This window comes from Ambystoma mexicanum, chromosome 3q, assembly GCF_040938575.1.
Source record: "Ambystoma mexicanum isolate Mex_15411 chromosome 3q, UKY_AmexF1_1, whole genome shotgun sequence".
NCBI classification, from domain to species: domain Eukaryota; kingdom Metazoa; phylum Chordata; class Amphibia; order Caudata; family Ambystomatidae; genus Ambystoma; species Ambystoma mexicanum.
The window spans coordinates 1,202,060,421-1,202,077,361 of record NC_090926.1 but is presented as its reverse complement, the minus strand read 5'-3'; positions in this window follow the sequence as shown (position 1 = coordinate 1,202,077,361).

The following is a 16,941-nucleotide window of genomic DNA, read 5'->3' as shown; positions in this document are numbered from 1 at the left end:
ACTGACTTGTTTTTCCAGGTACCGATGGATGAAGTCCTGGACGGGCGTGGCTGTAGAAGTTCAGGAACAGAACAGACACAGTGAGCGTAACGCTGCAGGAATGCAGAATAACACGAAGCGTGTTCTGTGTGGAGGGCGAGGCTTAAATAGCCTTGCAAGTAGTCCCAGGTAAAGTAGTTTCTTTACCAAACCCTGTTCTTTGAATAAAATAGTCCCTCAGCCACACTCTAAGGAAACAGAAAGGCTCAGCCTGGCTAGACTGGGCAAGTAGTTCCACATGGTTTATCCCATATTATGAGCCTGGTGCCAACGGCGCCAACACTGAGTCCAAGATGCTCTGGGTGCTTGAAAAGCCCTTATGGAAGTTGCTGACTCGGGTGGGGGGAGGCATCAGATCCAAGGAGCCTTTAGTGCGAACCATGACAGTTCACTGGTGTGTGTCAGGAATATAAAAGTGGCATGGTCAGGTCGTGTTCTTCTACAGAAAGTGGACGTTTGTTGGCAAAAGGAACCAAGTCTGTAGCTCCAGAGAATCCCTGTGTGTTCATGGCAATGGCTCACATTCAGTATCTTCTTTCCCTAATACAGGACTGAGTCGCCCCCATATCCACGAGAAAAGAAAGAGTCTTGTCACCTATTGTCACCCCATACGTGGTTCCTCAGCCGGATTGGGTGTAACAGATAGGATTGAACACATCAGGTCTGTCCTATTGTGGGTATAAGGATATTCCAATCCCTGTGAATGGATTTCCCACGACAACAATCGCTCCTGCTAGCTTTCACATGGGAGTCGGCATTGTGGAGTCTGCATGTGTCGTGGTTATGATGTTCTGTTGTGCTGGTGCCTGCTGTGCTAGTTGTGATGGCTGCATGTGCCACTGCATCTGTGATGCATGTGTCATGCACTGATATGGCTGCTTTTGCATGTCCTGTGTTTGCGTCTGTTGCAGATCGTATGTCTGCACTGGCGTGTGATCCTGTGCATAATAGTCAGTCTGTTCTGTTTGATATGTGGTTTGATGCTACATTCCCCCATTCTGGTGCATCCCGTCCCTGTCCCTACACACTTGCGATATGTGGCCCATCCACCCGCAACATTCCGTTACACCCACCACATTGCAAATAACACATACTCCATAGTTTCTAGCCCAGCATTAGGAAACCATTTTGAAATAGCCCAAATGACATATTTCTACTAACCCCGAAAAAATCCATCTCTCTGTACAAATGCAGCACTCACATCCCCAGCGCCTCGATCAGCCAGCCCACACCTTCAGCTCCCCATTGCCACCTCTGCGCGAGCACTGTTCTCATGGAGAAATGTTCTTTGCAGAGAACGTGAGACACTGACAAGAGATAAACCCAAGTGCCATTAATCTCTACTAAACTCTCTGTGCACCCACAGCCTCCACCCTGCATTGTCAGAGCTCACTAGCTCAGACCCCAAAGTTCCTTTCATGCTGATATATATCTGACCCTCCCGTGCCCCGATCAGTCAAGGACCCACATCACAGCCCTAATTCTATGTAGTAATGTATTCTCCAAAAAAGCAACATGTCTACCTATATCCTGAGGATCAAAGCAGGGCATATGGCAGAACAAACCTTCTGGGTGTGCACCTGGGTACAGAGTTTGTGGTATCAAGTATATTCCAAAGGGTAGTGGTTAGAATGCCAATATATTAGCTCATGTCACCGAAGTACCCCTATTCATGCAAGATTGTATGTCTACCATTATGTATGCATTATCAGTTTCTGTTGTTTACTTTAGTTAGATAGATGCATTGTTCCCTTGCCCTGACCTTAGTTAGGGTGAGAGGGCATCCCACCGTGTGCCACCGATAATGGGAGAAGAAGAGAAAGGAGAGAGCACAGATACCATATTTACATTCCATAAATCTGTCGAGGGAACGACAAAAAGGGTGTTGGTACGGGTTTGCATGGAGGAAGCACTGGTATTGGTATCAGCAATAGGGAGGCTGTCAGGACCCAAGATTGGAAACATTGGTATCGCTGGCGGTTCCGACGGTGAGCAGTCTAGTCCTCACCCAACATGGCGCCCAACATGACGCTGGAGCTTATATAAACCGGCTCCGCCCACTTTTCGGCGCGTTGTATCTGTTGTTTCACTCACTCAACGCTCCGACTTTGGATTATCGCCATCCTGTGTATTACCTCCTAGTCCTCATTTCTCCTTGTTCCTTCCCTTTATCCCTTATCATTACCTTTCTATTGTCTTCGTGCTCGCTACAGTTCTGCTCTGCGTTCACGAGTGCCGCTGTTACATCTGCTGCGGTACCTTTCCGCTTCCCTATTTTCTTCCTTTGCTCTAAACTTCAATCTACCTTACTTCTACCTGGTACTCCGGCCGCGAGGTTGCTTCTCGCACTGTGTTCCGCGTCCGGGAACAGGAGCTTCCGTACTGGACTTGCTATCGGCTGTTCGCTCAGCCCTTCTGACTGGTAATTTCTTTCTTTAACAGGCGCGGAAGCGCTGTGCTGGTCGCCTCGGCGTTTCTTAAGCCCTTGTTACTTTTCTACCTTTTCTACCTTTTTTACCTTCTTGGCGCAATACCTTCTGGCGAGTTGTTCCTTTCCGTTTCGCCGCGGTGGGTTAGCGCTGCTTCAGACTACTTGAGACATTTCAGTTGCCTTCTCTCTGATTTGGTACAGTAGTCCCTTTCTTGTTTCTTCTAACTTCTGTATTCCTTTTCTTTTCTATACCTTCCCTTTCCTACCCTTATCACAGGGTCTGCTACCCCTTTACTCTGTATCTTGGTTTTTGCCTCTTGGATTCCTACACTGACTACGTGTCATGTCACGTGGGAGACCGGAGTCTGCCGCTCCCTTTTCCTCCTGGCGAGTCTACCCGCGCGTTCGCGTCTGGGGACTCGCCAGGGGAGGAGCGTTGGGTGTTGGGCCCGGCGGCCTACGGCGCATGCGCGGGAGACCTCTGTCGCGGTTCCGCGCATGCGCCGTGGACTGGGCTCGCCTTCTTGGAAGGGCTTGCCTTCCAGGCCTCGTTATGGGTTCGCCGGTGCCCGGAGACGAAGCGGCTTGCGTTCCAAGCCTCTCGGGCGCCGGCGACCCATAAAAGAGGCCACGAATCGATGCAAGCCGTGTCTCAACGCGGTTTGCTTCGCTCCGCTTCGTTTGTTCCTGTGCTCCTGTACTTACCTGGGTCCAGTCCTGGGCCAGCCTTCTACCTTCCTGGGACTTGCCCTGGGCATGTCTGCTTACCCCTACCAGGGTCCTGCCCTGGGCCTGCCTGTTTACCCTTACCTGGGTCCTGTCCAGGGCCAGCCAATTACTTACCTGAGACATGCCCTGGGCCTGCCTGCTTACCCCTACCTGGGTCCTGTCCTGGGCCAGCCAATTACTTACCTGGGACCTGCCCTGGGCCTGCCTGCTTATCCCTACTTGGGTCCTGTCCTGGGCCAGCCAATTACTTACCAGGGACCTGCCCTGGGCCTGCCTGCTACTCTTACCTGGGTCCTGTCTTGGGCCTGCCTGCTCACTCCTGCTATAATCCCGTCCTGGGCCTGCCAATCACTGACCTGGGTCCTGCCTTGGTCCTGCCAAGCAACTCTTCCGGGTCAACCCTGGGTCCGCCTACTCGGCTCCTTTTAGGGCCAGTCTGCTAGTTATATCTGGTCTCCCTCATTCCTGTCTGGCCTGCTCCTGTCGGACCACCAGCTTCTGCCAAGATCTTTTCTTTCTGCGGTATAGACCTGTCTTGCCACGTCGGACATTTTGACTACTACTGCAGTTCTTGAGCCTTCTGAGTATTGTCATCGGACTTCGTCTTGCCAGCAATCTTCACCAAGACTTTGGCCTCACCTGTCTGTGCTTGCACAGTCCCACTGTCACAGTTATCAGAAGAGTGCCTTCGTGACATTGGGAGTCGGTCCATCCTCCACCCATTTCAAATCGTGGGTGGTGGAGAGGCTGGTTCTTCGTGCCACTTGTTCATCTTTTCACGAGCTCCAGACTGGCGACCTCTGCGAGATCGACCTCCAAGACATCAGGTACGCGGCCCTCTCGGGCTTCCCAACTTGACACTACGTCATCACCCCTGGCATCTTGGAACTGCAAATTATAGATCTGTACCATCTAAAGGACCTACCTTCCGAACCCATCTATGGATTAGGGTTTTTTCTGCCTTTGGGCTTTTTCCCTAGAGCTGAGGCTGGCCCCCTGGGGTTCCCCGGTGATAGGTCCACTCTTCTGTCAAGGTGGCCTCCGGAGGGGCCAGACCTTATCTTCACGAAAAGAAGACCAGAACACAGAAAGGCAAGGTTCCAAGGACTAAGGAGAAGCCAGGCAAGGTTGAGACTGATCCTTGTGTACGTACCTCGGAGGAGTCAGGTGAGGAGAAAGGGGAGGTGGACTCGGATCTGGACAGAATACAACGCCTGAACCCTAACATGGCTTCCTTGGAACAATATCAAGAGCTGGAAGCTATCCTGGATGTCGAACAAGGGAACACAGACGTCCAGACTTACATCGCCCGCTTCCAGAGACTAGCAGCTAAAGCAGACTGGCCCGATTCAGCTCAACAAACTATATTCCGGAGAGGACTCCACGACGAGCTCAAGGATGAGTTAGCTCGTGAAGCCCGACCAGTATCTTGTCAGGAACTGATAAGCTTGGCATTACAGATTGAATTCCGGTTAACAGAAAGACGGCAAGAAAGAAGACGATTCAGGAGCAATCCTCAGTCTATCAGTCTACCGAACCCTTCTCCTGCAACCCGGACCAACGCCCCTTCTGAAGAACCCATGCTAGTCGGAACTACCCGGGGACCCCTTACACCGGGAGAGCGTAAACGAAGAAGAGAGACAGGGTTATGTATGTATTGCTGTTCCGCTAAACACTTATTGAGAAACTGTCTGGAAGTGCCACCCCGGAGGAAGGACAACTTCAACCCCCGATCTACAGCAAGCAAAGTCTCGGGGGAAGTGCCAAGTACCCTTGCAACCACTCAAGAACCATGAACAACCCTGAGGAAAACAGCCTAATGGTGTTCCAAGTCACGTTATGGTTATCTCCTTCGAAGTCCATTGAGGTACTTGCTATGCTGGACTGTGGAGCTGCAGGTAACTTCATGGATGCGAACTGGGCTATAGAACATCACATAGCTACCAAACTTAAGATGACTCCCATTCCAGTAGAGGGCGTAGACGGTCGACCTCTGTCATCCGGTCCTATCACCACAGAAACAATACCACTAAGAATGTAGATGAGCCATCACTGGGAATATCTGGTCTTCGATCAGATCAGAGCAGCCCATTTCCCTCTGGTCATCGGTATTCCATGGCTAAGGAAACACAATCCCTACATCGACTGGAAGGCTAATAGAGTGAGCTTCAACTCACTCTTTTGTAAGTCAACTTGTATGGGCAACATGGTTTCCTCCACTCATCCTGAAGCAGAACCACTTCCTACACAGAGTTCGACAATCATAGCCTCAGTTCCACCTCAATATCACGAATTCTCTGAGGTATTCATAGATATCCAACCCTGTGATCTTCCCCCTCACAGACCAGAAGATTGCGGCATTGACCTAGTACCTGAAGCAGTGATTCCTTTCGGGCGGATGTACCCTTTGTCACTCCCAGAAAGGAAGGTCCTACGAGAATATCTGGACTCTAATCTCCAAAATGGGCTCATTCAAGAGTCGAGATCAGCCTGTGGAGCCTCCTTATTCTTTATACCAAAGAAAGACAGCGCCGAACTGTGTCCATGTATTGACTATAGAGGGCTTAATAAGGTGACGATCAGAGACCGGTATCCTATGCCATTGATCCGAGACATCTTGGAGGCGGTGCAAGGAGCCATATATTTTACCAAACTGGATCTAAGAGGCGCCTACCATCTCCTAAGAATAAGAAAAGGCGACGAGTGGAAGACCGCGTTTCGCACTCCTTTCGGGTTATTCGAATACCGGGTGATGCCATTCGGTCTGGTCAATGCCCCCGCTGTCTTTCAGAGGTATATGGATAAGGTGTTCGCAGACATGTTGTTTGTCTCGGTGGTGGTGTATCTGGACGATATTCTGGTATACTCTCGGTCGTTAACCGAACACAGGTAACTGGTGAGAAAGGTACTCCAACGTCTTCTTGAACACCAGCTTTTGGTGAAACCGGAAAAATGCAAGTTCGAGACCACTTCCGTATCCTACCTGGGATTCGTTTTATCAGGTGAAGGCATAGAGATGGAACCCGCCAAGGTCAAGGCTATCATGGAGTGGAGAGAACCCAACACTATCAAAGAGCTACAAAGCTTCTTAGGGTTAGCCAACTTTTATAGAAGATTTATACCTACCTTCTCCAAACTAGTGCTTCCTCTCCCATCCCTGCTCAAGAAAGGAGTCAAGTTTGCCTTGGGAGATGAACAAAGGAGAGCTAGTCAGACTCTTAAGGAATGTTTCTCCTTCGCTCCCATTTTGATACAGCCAGATCAGACCATACCATACATCCTGGAGACAGATGCTTCGATAGGAGCAGTAGGTGCCATCCTATTACAGAAGACAGCTGATGGCTACGAACACCCGGTGGCGTATTTCTCGAAGACCCTCACCAGTAGTGAATGGAACTACTCCGTCTTAGAGAGAGAACTCTTAGCCATCAATTTAGCCTGCCAAGAATGGCGACATCTCTTACAAGGCGCAACCCATCCCTTCGTGATCAGAACTGACCACCGCAATCTCCGAGTTCTACAACAAATGGAGTGCACAAATGCCCGACATGCTCTGTGGGCATATTTCTTCCTACAGTTCGACTTCATAATAACCTATATCCCGGGCACAGAAAACAAGAAGGCAGACGCCTTATCACGAAGTATCGAGGACAGCTCAGGAACCTACAATGAACATGACCGCCTTTTCCCAAATCTCAAAGTCTTAGCCTCCACTGTCTCATTTTTCCGAGATCTGATACCTCATTATCAGTCCGGTGCAAAACTACCCGCCACAGTCATCCAAGGCAAGGATGGACTGTACTATCATGATCACGCCCTTTTCATTCCCACCAAGGATCTCCAGAAGCTCGTCCTTTCGTGGTGCCATGATACCCCCCTGTCGGGTCACCCGGGCATCAGAAAGACCTATGAACTCTTGCAAAGAGGCTTTTGGTGGCCAAAATTAAAGACTGATGTATATCAGTATGTTACCTCTTGCTCAATCTGTGCCTCTAACAAATACCGAACCGGTAAACCGCTCGGACTCCTACAACAACATACCTTACCGTCACGACCATGGGAACATACCTCTACAGATTTCATCGTCGATCTTCCCCCTTCTGAGGGTATGACAGTGATTATGGTCACAATAGATTCATTCAGCAAACTGGCCCACTTTTCAGCTTTTAAACAAATTCCTTCTGCTTCTGAGACAGCTGATATCTTCCTCCGAGATATAGTCCGTCTACACGGTCTACCCCAGACCATTGTATCTGACCGGGGACCTCAGTTTACGTCCAAATTCTGCGCTTCGCTTTGTCAGGCCCTGGGTATCAACAGAGCCCTTTCTTCGGGATACCACCCCCAGAGTAACGGACAAACCGAGAGGTTAAACGCAAACCTGGAACAGTACTTAAGGTGTTTCTGCAGCACACAACAAGAGAGATGGCATTGTTTCCTTTCTCAAGCTGAGTTCACCTATAATAATACCCTGCATACCACTATCCAAATGAGCCCTTTTTTGCGCACTTACGGGTTTCATCCCAAACACCTATCAGGGTTTGGCTCCCTGGCCACTAAGATTCCAGCTTTGGACGGCGTGTTACAGGAACTTCAGGAGGTTCATAATCTCGCCAAGAAGGCACACCAGCTAAGTCATCAATCACAGAAGAGATGGGCAGATAGGAGCAGAGCTTCCAATCCTACATGGGGACCAGGACAACTAGTCTGGTTATCTACTAGATTTCTTCCTAGATGGATTCATGCTGGAAAGTTCTCCCCCCGTTATCTTGGACCATTTTCCATTCTCCAACAGGTCAACCCGGTTGCCTTTCGACTCAAACTTCCTGACTATCTCAAAAGGGTTCACCCGGTGTTTCACGCCTCTTTGCTCAAGGAGTACAAGGTAGACCCGTTCCTTAGACCCATCCACTAGAGTCGAGCCCAGGTACATTCCATTCCAGAAGAATACGAAGTAGCATACCTAGTGGACTCCAAATACCACAGAGGTCGGCTCCAATACCTGGTTCACTGGAAAGGCTATCCCGTGGAAGAGAGGTCTTGGGAACCAGTAAGCCATGTTCATGCCCCTAGGCTCTTGAGAAAGTTTCATCGTCTTCACCCGGGCAAGCCGGGGGGTACCCCGAGAGGAAAGGGGTATACTGTCAGGACCCAAGATTGGAAACATTGGTATCGCTGGCGGTTCCGACAGTGAGCGGTCTAGTCCTCACCCAACATGGCGCCCAACATGACGCTGGAGCTTATATAATCCGGCTCCGCCCACTTTTCGGCGCGTTGTATCTGTTGTTTCACTCTCTCAATGCTCCGACTTTGGATTATCGCCATCCTGTGTATTACCGCCTAGTTCTCATTTCTCCTTGTTCCTTCCCTTTATCCCTTATCATTACCTTTCTATTGTCTTCGTGCTCGCTACAGTTCTGCTCTGCGTTCACGAGTGCCGCTGTTACATCTGCTGCGGTACCTTTCCGCTTCCCTATTTTTTCCTTTGCTCTAAACTTCAATTTACCTTACTTCTACTGGTACTCCGGCTGCGAGGGTGCTTCTCGCACTGTGTTCCGCGTCCGGGAACAGGAGCTTCCTTACTGGACTTGCTATCGGCTGTTCTCTCAGCCCTTCTGACTGGTAATTTCTTCCTTTAACAGGTGCGGAAGCGCTGTGCTGGTCGCCTCAGCGTTTCTTAAGCCCTTGTTACTTTTCTACCTTTTCTACCTTTTTTACCTTCTTGGCGCAATACCTTCTGGCGAGTTGTTCCTTTCCGTTTTGCCGCAGTGGGTTAGCGCTGCTTCAGACTACTTGAGACATTTCAGTTGCCTTCTCTCTGATTTGGTACATTAGTCCCTTTCCTGTTTCTTCTAACTTCTGTATTCCTTTTCTTTTCTATACCTTCCCTTTCCTACCCTTATCACAGGGTCTGCTACCCCTTTACTCCGTATATTGGTTTTTGCCTCTTGGATTCCTACACTGACTACGTCATCACCCCTGGCATCTTGGAACTGCAAATTATAGATCTGTACCATCTAAAGGACCTACCTTCCGAACCCATCTATGGACTAGGGTTTTTTCTGCCTTCGGGCTTTTTCCCTAGAGCTGAGGCTGGCCCCCCTGGGGTTCCCCGGTGATAGGTCCACTCTTCTGTCAAGGTGGCCTCCGGAGGGGCCAGACCTTATCTTCACGAAAAGAAGACCAGAACACAGAAAGGCAAGGACTAAGGAGAAGCCAATCAAGGTTGAGACTGATCCTTGTGTACGTACCTCGGAGGGGTCAGATGAGGAGAAAGGGGAGGTGGACTCGGTTCTGGACAGAGGCTAGGATTGGACAACAGGATGTTCTTTTCAAACTTCTTGCTACCTGATCTTGTGAGGAGAGCAGAATATTCGGCAAAGAAGCATTTAGAAATGATAGGAGAGACAGAGAGCACCATATTGTAGGTAGGTTGTGGAGAGAAGAGAAAGGGTGGTGGAAGGGACAGGGGGAACACATGGGAAGGACACAAGGAGGGGCTCATGTAAAGCAAAACCCATTAATGTTATGTTATGTTAGCTGGTTATGGGGTTCACACAGTTCAGGCGATTGATCATTGCTATGAAAATCTTATCCACCAAAAGCCATCAACACCAGTGTCATGAACTGCATGTGTGCATGTGGTTTGGGTCTAGCACAGGGATTTCAGTGTACTTTTACCTGATGGAAAATATCGATTTGCTATTAATAATTCAGAAACCCAAATGGGCAGTGTTGCACCGATGCGTTAGGGCAAATCTATTTTGAAGTATATCACCAATAGCAACCACAGACATGTGTCTTATCGATCGACGAACAGTAATGTAAATGAAGGGTATGCAAAAGATATACATAAATTAATCATACACCGGACTAAATCAGCATCATTAAATACTTCTCAATATTTTTTATAACATTGAAATTCGAGTTTAATAGCATTCGATTGTTGATGTACAATGCACAAACATTGGGGAACAATCCCAAGTGTTAAATTGAGCATATTAACATCACTGCTGCAACTCATCTATACTTGGAAGTCAACTGTTCAACAAGTTCTGCTTTAGGTGGACAGGGCTCGTTTGCAATGTTTTGTTGCATTGTATGTGTCCTAGGAACAAAATCAGGATCGATTCTATGAGTATGCATGGCCAACACAGTCAAAGTGAGATCTTTCACAAAATCGAATTGCATTTCCTGGTATATTGGCTTGCCCACCCATTTATTGCTTTGTTTTGCAAAGGCCAAGGTGTAATGAAGCATCCCCAAGTTTCCGGCAGTTATCAATTGTTCTCTCCCAATGTTCTCGTTGTGGGCTAATACAGCTAGTAATGTTCAGGCCTGCATACCGTCTATGCCGAAATGCAACCTTTTCGGCCTGTACTTTAGGCACATATTGTGGAACAACTCCAAATCTCTGGTGTGACAGAATTCTATGAGTCCCATTAGGTCTCTTGAAAGAGTTCTATTGTCCACAATCTTCTCAAGAGCTTTGTGTGGAGGTGAAAATGGCACCAACCACTTCTTCTTCAATTCCTGCTCCTCCTATAAAGGTCCATGTGCATATTCATGAAAATGTTCAAGTAGAATTTCCACAGATGGTTGCTCAAAGACTGAGACCACTGTAAAATATTTTTGAACCCTTTTTCTTTTACCAGCAGCTGTGTATGGCAATGTGCCATACATCAAATTGATGATGAATGTTTGGAAACTGCTCTTGCATGGCCTTGGCTATTGAAACATGTCTGTCAGTGGCTATGAGGTCTATTTGCATTCCCCTCGATTGAAGATGTTGGAGGGATTTGATGGAACCATGTTTCTCCATGGCCCCAGAAGATGTACATTCGGACACCTGCACGATCTCCAAACTCACAATTCTTTTACTTTCCATGTCTTGAAAGTGGTATGTGCAGTACTTTGCGGAAAATCAGGGGCTGTCACACTCTCTGTCGCCAGCTAGCCAGAAACGTTTGGCAGAGAATGTGCTTTCGATTGACATCTGTTCAATTTTCCAGGCTTGACTAATAGCGGGGAATAAGATTTACCTATGATATTTGTAGTACTGGGTTTTATCAAGGAACTGAACTCTGAACAAATTGACAGAAATTGGACATCTTACTGAAAGTCGAGCCACTGAAAAGTAAAGCTGCTGAAAATAGTAGATTTCCAGCTAGCAATTTCCCAGCATTGGTTGAGCGGACCATGAAATGTAACATGCAGGTGGACACAGATGGCTTGTATTTTCAGGTTAGTGCCTTTTAATACACGAGACACATTCACCAATGGCTCCACGCATATTTCCCCCCTCAATGTATGGACACATTTCAGCATCAGTATAATCTCAACCAGGCAGCTGTCGAATACAATGTATTTAGGCTCCTGTATTAGCCAATAGTCCTGCATGAATGTGGTTTGTGACTCAACTGTGGTGGACAATTCGCCCAAACTAGGCAAACTGTAGTCGAGATCTTTGGCAAGTTCCTCGGTCAATTGTTTTGAAGCTTCAGTCTCTGTTAGTTCAGCTTGTATTATTTGGAAACAAATTGGAGAAACCGTAAACAACAAATGTTTATTGGGTGGACCTTTTTTTGTGGGTATAGATTGTGTCAAGTGGTCCTCTGGGAATTCCAATGCATATTCATTATAGTCAGTTTCATCTTGTTGAGTTCTCACATTGTAGCAATGGTCCAAGAACACTTTGCTGGCTTCAACAGTCACATTCCATTCAGTTTCAGGCCATTGGGCATAAGCATCACGAGTCTGCTTATTGAATGGACCACTCTGCGCCTCAAATAGTAGTTGCTCCATGGTGAAATGTGTTTGGCAAGTGACATCTTTTGGTTCATTTGTTGTCTGTGTCTTTATACTTCTTTACTTTCTGGCCCTCTACGAGATGTGTTGTAAACTAATCTTCAATGTCTAGCACACATACAGCAGATAGCACTTTAAATCCAAAAACATGTTATGAGGAAAAACCCAAAACAGTTCTAGAAAACAAAATTGTTTGTTAGTTACCCTTGTTTTCTTGAATTTCAGTGAAACTGTGCCCTTCTCTTTCACAACCGCCCCAGCAAGCTAAAAGAAAATGTTTTATATGGTTTAAATCAAGCACATTTCTTTTACACGCAAACAAACATATTTAAATATCTACAACAGAACCAACTTGATTGAATAAAAGAATTACTACATAAAAATGTATTACAAATGCTATTTTATGTCCAATTGTATCTAATAGTAGTTTATGTACACCGCTGATCCATGTGCCTCCACTTCTAATTCCACACCTTGTGTAGATTCCTTGAATAGAATATTCATTAAAAAAAACAAAAGTCAATTGTTTTGGAAATTAAAATCTTACATCGCACACAGTGCTTACACACATACACAGTGTACGTCATTTAGTCAAAATATACATTTCAAATTTCACCTGATAGCCATCCAAGATGGCAAGTATTCTGCATTAGGGAGGAAGTGTAAAACTAGAACTGAAATCATAAAAGTTTGAAACACTGCATGTTTATATGCATGTCACTGTCTAATAATATCCTATGTAGGGTCTACTTTGTTTCATTCAAGGGAAATGTAAGTATGCATATCTCATACCCTGGACTAGCTGCAAAGGACAAAGGAATTGTAGTCGAAGTACCAGCATCCCCCTGTAACACAGTACTTGTTTTAGTACGGATGAAAACAGCGAAATGAAACTGAGACAATGGAATGCAGACAATGGTACATATAAAGAGAAACCCATAAATGTCACCTAGCGTAAACAACCGACAGGATACGTTTTCATATCATTTTAAATTCCAAGCATAATACATTCTCGTAAATGAAAAGTGAAATAAAATTACCTGATAGTTGTTGATGACTCCGGAAAAAAAATGGATACAGAATCTTGCTCCTACATTTTCAATGCATTGTCATAAAGTGGTACAAGGGAAAATTAGATTTGTATTAGATTTGTGGGAAGATCCAACTGTCGAGAATATAAACTTCTGCATGTCTGTAGGGCTCACCATTGGTATACAGGATGTGTCGGTGGTTTCGTCACTTACGAGGGTATGTGCTTCCATCTGTATGCTCTCCTAAAGAAATGGACATGTCAAGCAACCGATAACGAAAAAATTATGCTTCTTTTGAAGGGCACTAAGGCATTGTTTTCTATGGTCATAATTACTTAATTTGAGGCTCCATAAACCAGGGACAGATGTATAGTAAAATGTGGTATAGTGAAATTGTAATACAATCTGGTAAATGTGCAAAACTTCAGTAAGGCACATTTACACCGAAAGCACCAATCCGTTCAGGAAGTAACCTTTTTAGTACCCCACCGCCTACAGCTAATTCATCACCCTGGACTGACCTGAGGCGTTGTGTGCATCAATAGAGTTGGAATTGCATTTGGAAGCAATTTACAAGAAATTCTGGATCAACGCTTTTTTGTGTACTGAGATTGGTCGTACATATCGTCTGTAAAGTGCAGGCTGTAGATCCGGAATCAATTGGACTGTCAAGATCTCTGAACTTAAGGGAGAGTGGGTTTCAATCCTCTCTCCCGAACCACAGAAGCCGAATGGATCGACCCCTCCCACCGTGGTTGGCACGGGCGCCTGACTTTAGAATTACAGGTAGCCACGTGGCAGCCAATGGGGGGAAGACGGAGTTAGGGAAAGGGGATGGATAAATAAAGGAAAGGAAGGGAAAACAAGACCTATACAAAATAAGAACACCTATTACTCCTGCAACCTGACCTGACTCCTGAATTCACGTAACCTTACAAAACCTTGTGCGTATACAAAGAAAACCATTTGCATTAGAGAACATGCCTTGTCAATATTGTGTGCATAACCTTGTCCCACCCAGATACTTCATAATTCATGAAACAATATCTCTCTTGCATTCAGCAAAATTAGCTTCACAAAGATGGGGGCATCATTTGTATTTTACAAATCACTGTCTCAGACCAGCGTGAACATAACTGCATTGAAAGTCAGAGATTCCCAAAATCCCCGCCGTATCTCTGCAAGTCACTAAACTTAACACAACTTAACTTTATGGCCCGGGGAGTCATCCGTGACTGACCCGGACCTGAAGAGAATGAGGCAATAAACAAGTTTTCACCGCCGCAGCCCAGCAAGTAAAATAAACATAGGCACCACTTAGCTTTATGGCCCGGGGAGTCAACCGTGACAGACCCGGACCTGCAGAGAATAAGGCAGTAATCAAGTCTTCATCGCCGTAGCCCAGGAATCAAGATTTCACACGGCATAGCAAGCGTGATTCCTTCACGCCTTCTCAGCCTTCTGCTTTGCTCCTGCCTGCTGCCGTCGCCGCCGCCGCCTGTGCTCTCCATTCATTAATCAACAGCACTGAAGCATGGGCGAGCGGCCGTTATGAAGACCCGCACTAATTGCAGATCACTAGCAGCTGTGACCTAACGGCCCCCTGAAACTACAATGCCTACTGGGAAGTGTAGTTTCTCCGTACCTGCTTTCGTTTGCTCCACAATCCTTTATTTCTGACATTACCTCCCCTTCCAGGGCTCTTCCCAGGACCTGCCTTTTCTGGATACTTTGCATGAAACATTCTTACCAGACGAGGTGCATGTACTGCACTAGCAGGTTCCCAGGAACAATCTTCCAATCCATATCCAGTCCACTGGATGAGGTACCATAACACTTGTCTTCTTCTTTTTGAATCCAAAATCTTCTTTACTTCATATTCAACATGATCCTTTTTGTGAATGGCAGGTGGTCTCCTCATGCGTGTTCCAGGTGCTGCAGGTTTAAGGAGACACACATGGAATACCGGGTGAATTTTCAGAGATTTAGGTAAGTCTAATTTCACTGCAACCTCAGACACAATCTTTACTATTTCATAAGGTCCAATGTATTTAGGAGCAAATTTTCGAGATCCTACCAGCGACAAGTTGCGTGTGGATAGCCACACCTTATTTCCCACCTTGTACTGAGGAGCCCCCCTTCTCTTTTTGTCTGCATACATTTTATATTGATGTTTTGCATTTTCAAGATTATCCTGCGCCTTTTGTCTGATGTTTAGAATTAATTGCCTTCTGTCTTGCAGTACTGGAAGGTTTTCAATCTCTGGTAACTGTTCTGGCAACATTTCCTGTATCTGCCCATATAAGCACTCATTGGGGGACATTCCCAAGGATGCATGTTCAGCATTGTTATATGTGAATTCAGCTAACCATATTGCCCGAACCCACGACTCCATACCATCATGTAAATAACAACGCAGGTATTGTTCAAGCGTCTGATTAACTCTTTCAGTTTGTCCATCCGTCTGAGGATGATAACTAGTGGACAAAGCACAATCAATTCCCAACATCTGACAGAAAGCGCGCCAAAACTTGGATGTGAATTGTGGTCCTCTATCAGAAACAATAGTACGTGGTAGCCCATGCAGGCGGACCACATGCTGTAAGAACAATTCTGCCAATTTCCCTGCTCCTGGAATTCCTTTACAGGGCACAAAGTGAGCTTGTTTAGACAAATAATCCACTATCACCCATATTGTGTCGTACTGATCATCTGGTGGTAAGTCTGTAATAAAGTCCATTGATATGTGTGTCCAGATTTTAGTGGGAGTGGGCAATGGTTTAAGTAACCCTGCCTTTTTTGTATGATCAGATTTACTTCGTACACATGTTTCACATTCCTGCACATATTTGATCACCTGTTGTCTCAAATTCGGCCACCAAAAGTATTTTTCCACTAGAGTCTGTGTCTTTTTACTCCCTGAATGACCAGCCAAAGGGGAGTTGTGGCACCAATGCAAAGCCTTCTTTTGGAGTTCCAAAGTGGGCAAATACAATCTTCCATCATAGTAAGGAAGATTCCCTTTAAATGTTTCCAAAGGGTTACTCATTCCCCAACTTAGATTCTTTTGATTCTGCATTGCTTGTTTCACTTGTGTCATCAATTTAGAAATTACTGCCCCTACCACTTTCTCTGCAGGGATTATGGACTTTGTTTCCGATACCGGGTTGTCCAGGTTTTGTTGACGGGATAAGGCATCTGCCTTACCATTTCTTTTTCCTGGCCGAAAAGTCACCACGAAATCAAACTCATTGAAAAATTGAGACCACCGTAATTGTCTTGGGCTCAATGTGTGGGCAGTTTTAAAGTACTGTAGATTCTTATGATCTGTCACAACCAACACCTGATGTTTAGCTCCCAGTAGATAATGTCTCCATTCCAGGAAAGCAGCTCTGATAGCTAATAGTTCTTTATCTGTAATGGAATAATTTTGTTCGCATGGAGTAAGTTTTCGTGAATAATACGCTACTGGGTGCCAACTTCCTTCTGAATCTTTCTGCGATAACACCGCCCCTATAGCCACATTGGACGCATCGGTTTCCACTTGAAACATCTTATCCGTGTCTGGGTGTCGCAACACTGGAGCTGATGTAAATGCCGTCTTTAATTCCTGAAAAGCTTTTTCTGCATCCTCATTCCAACAAAAACTGGTTGCCTTTCTTAATAGTCGTGTTATAGGGGCTACGACCTGAGAGAAATTAGAAATGAATCGTCTGTAAAAATTGGCGAAACCCAAAAAAGACTGAATATCTTTGACACACTGGGGTTTGGGCCAATCCAAAACTGCCTGTACTTTGTTTTTGTCCATAATTATACCCTCTGGGGTCAATATGAAGCCCAAAAACTCCACTCTTTTCACATGAAAGGCACATTTTTCCAATTTCACATATAACTGATGTTCTT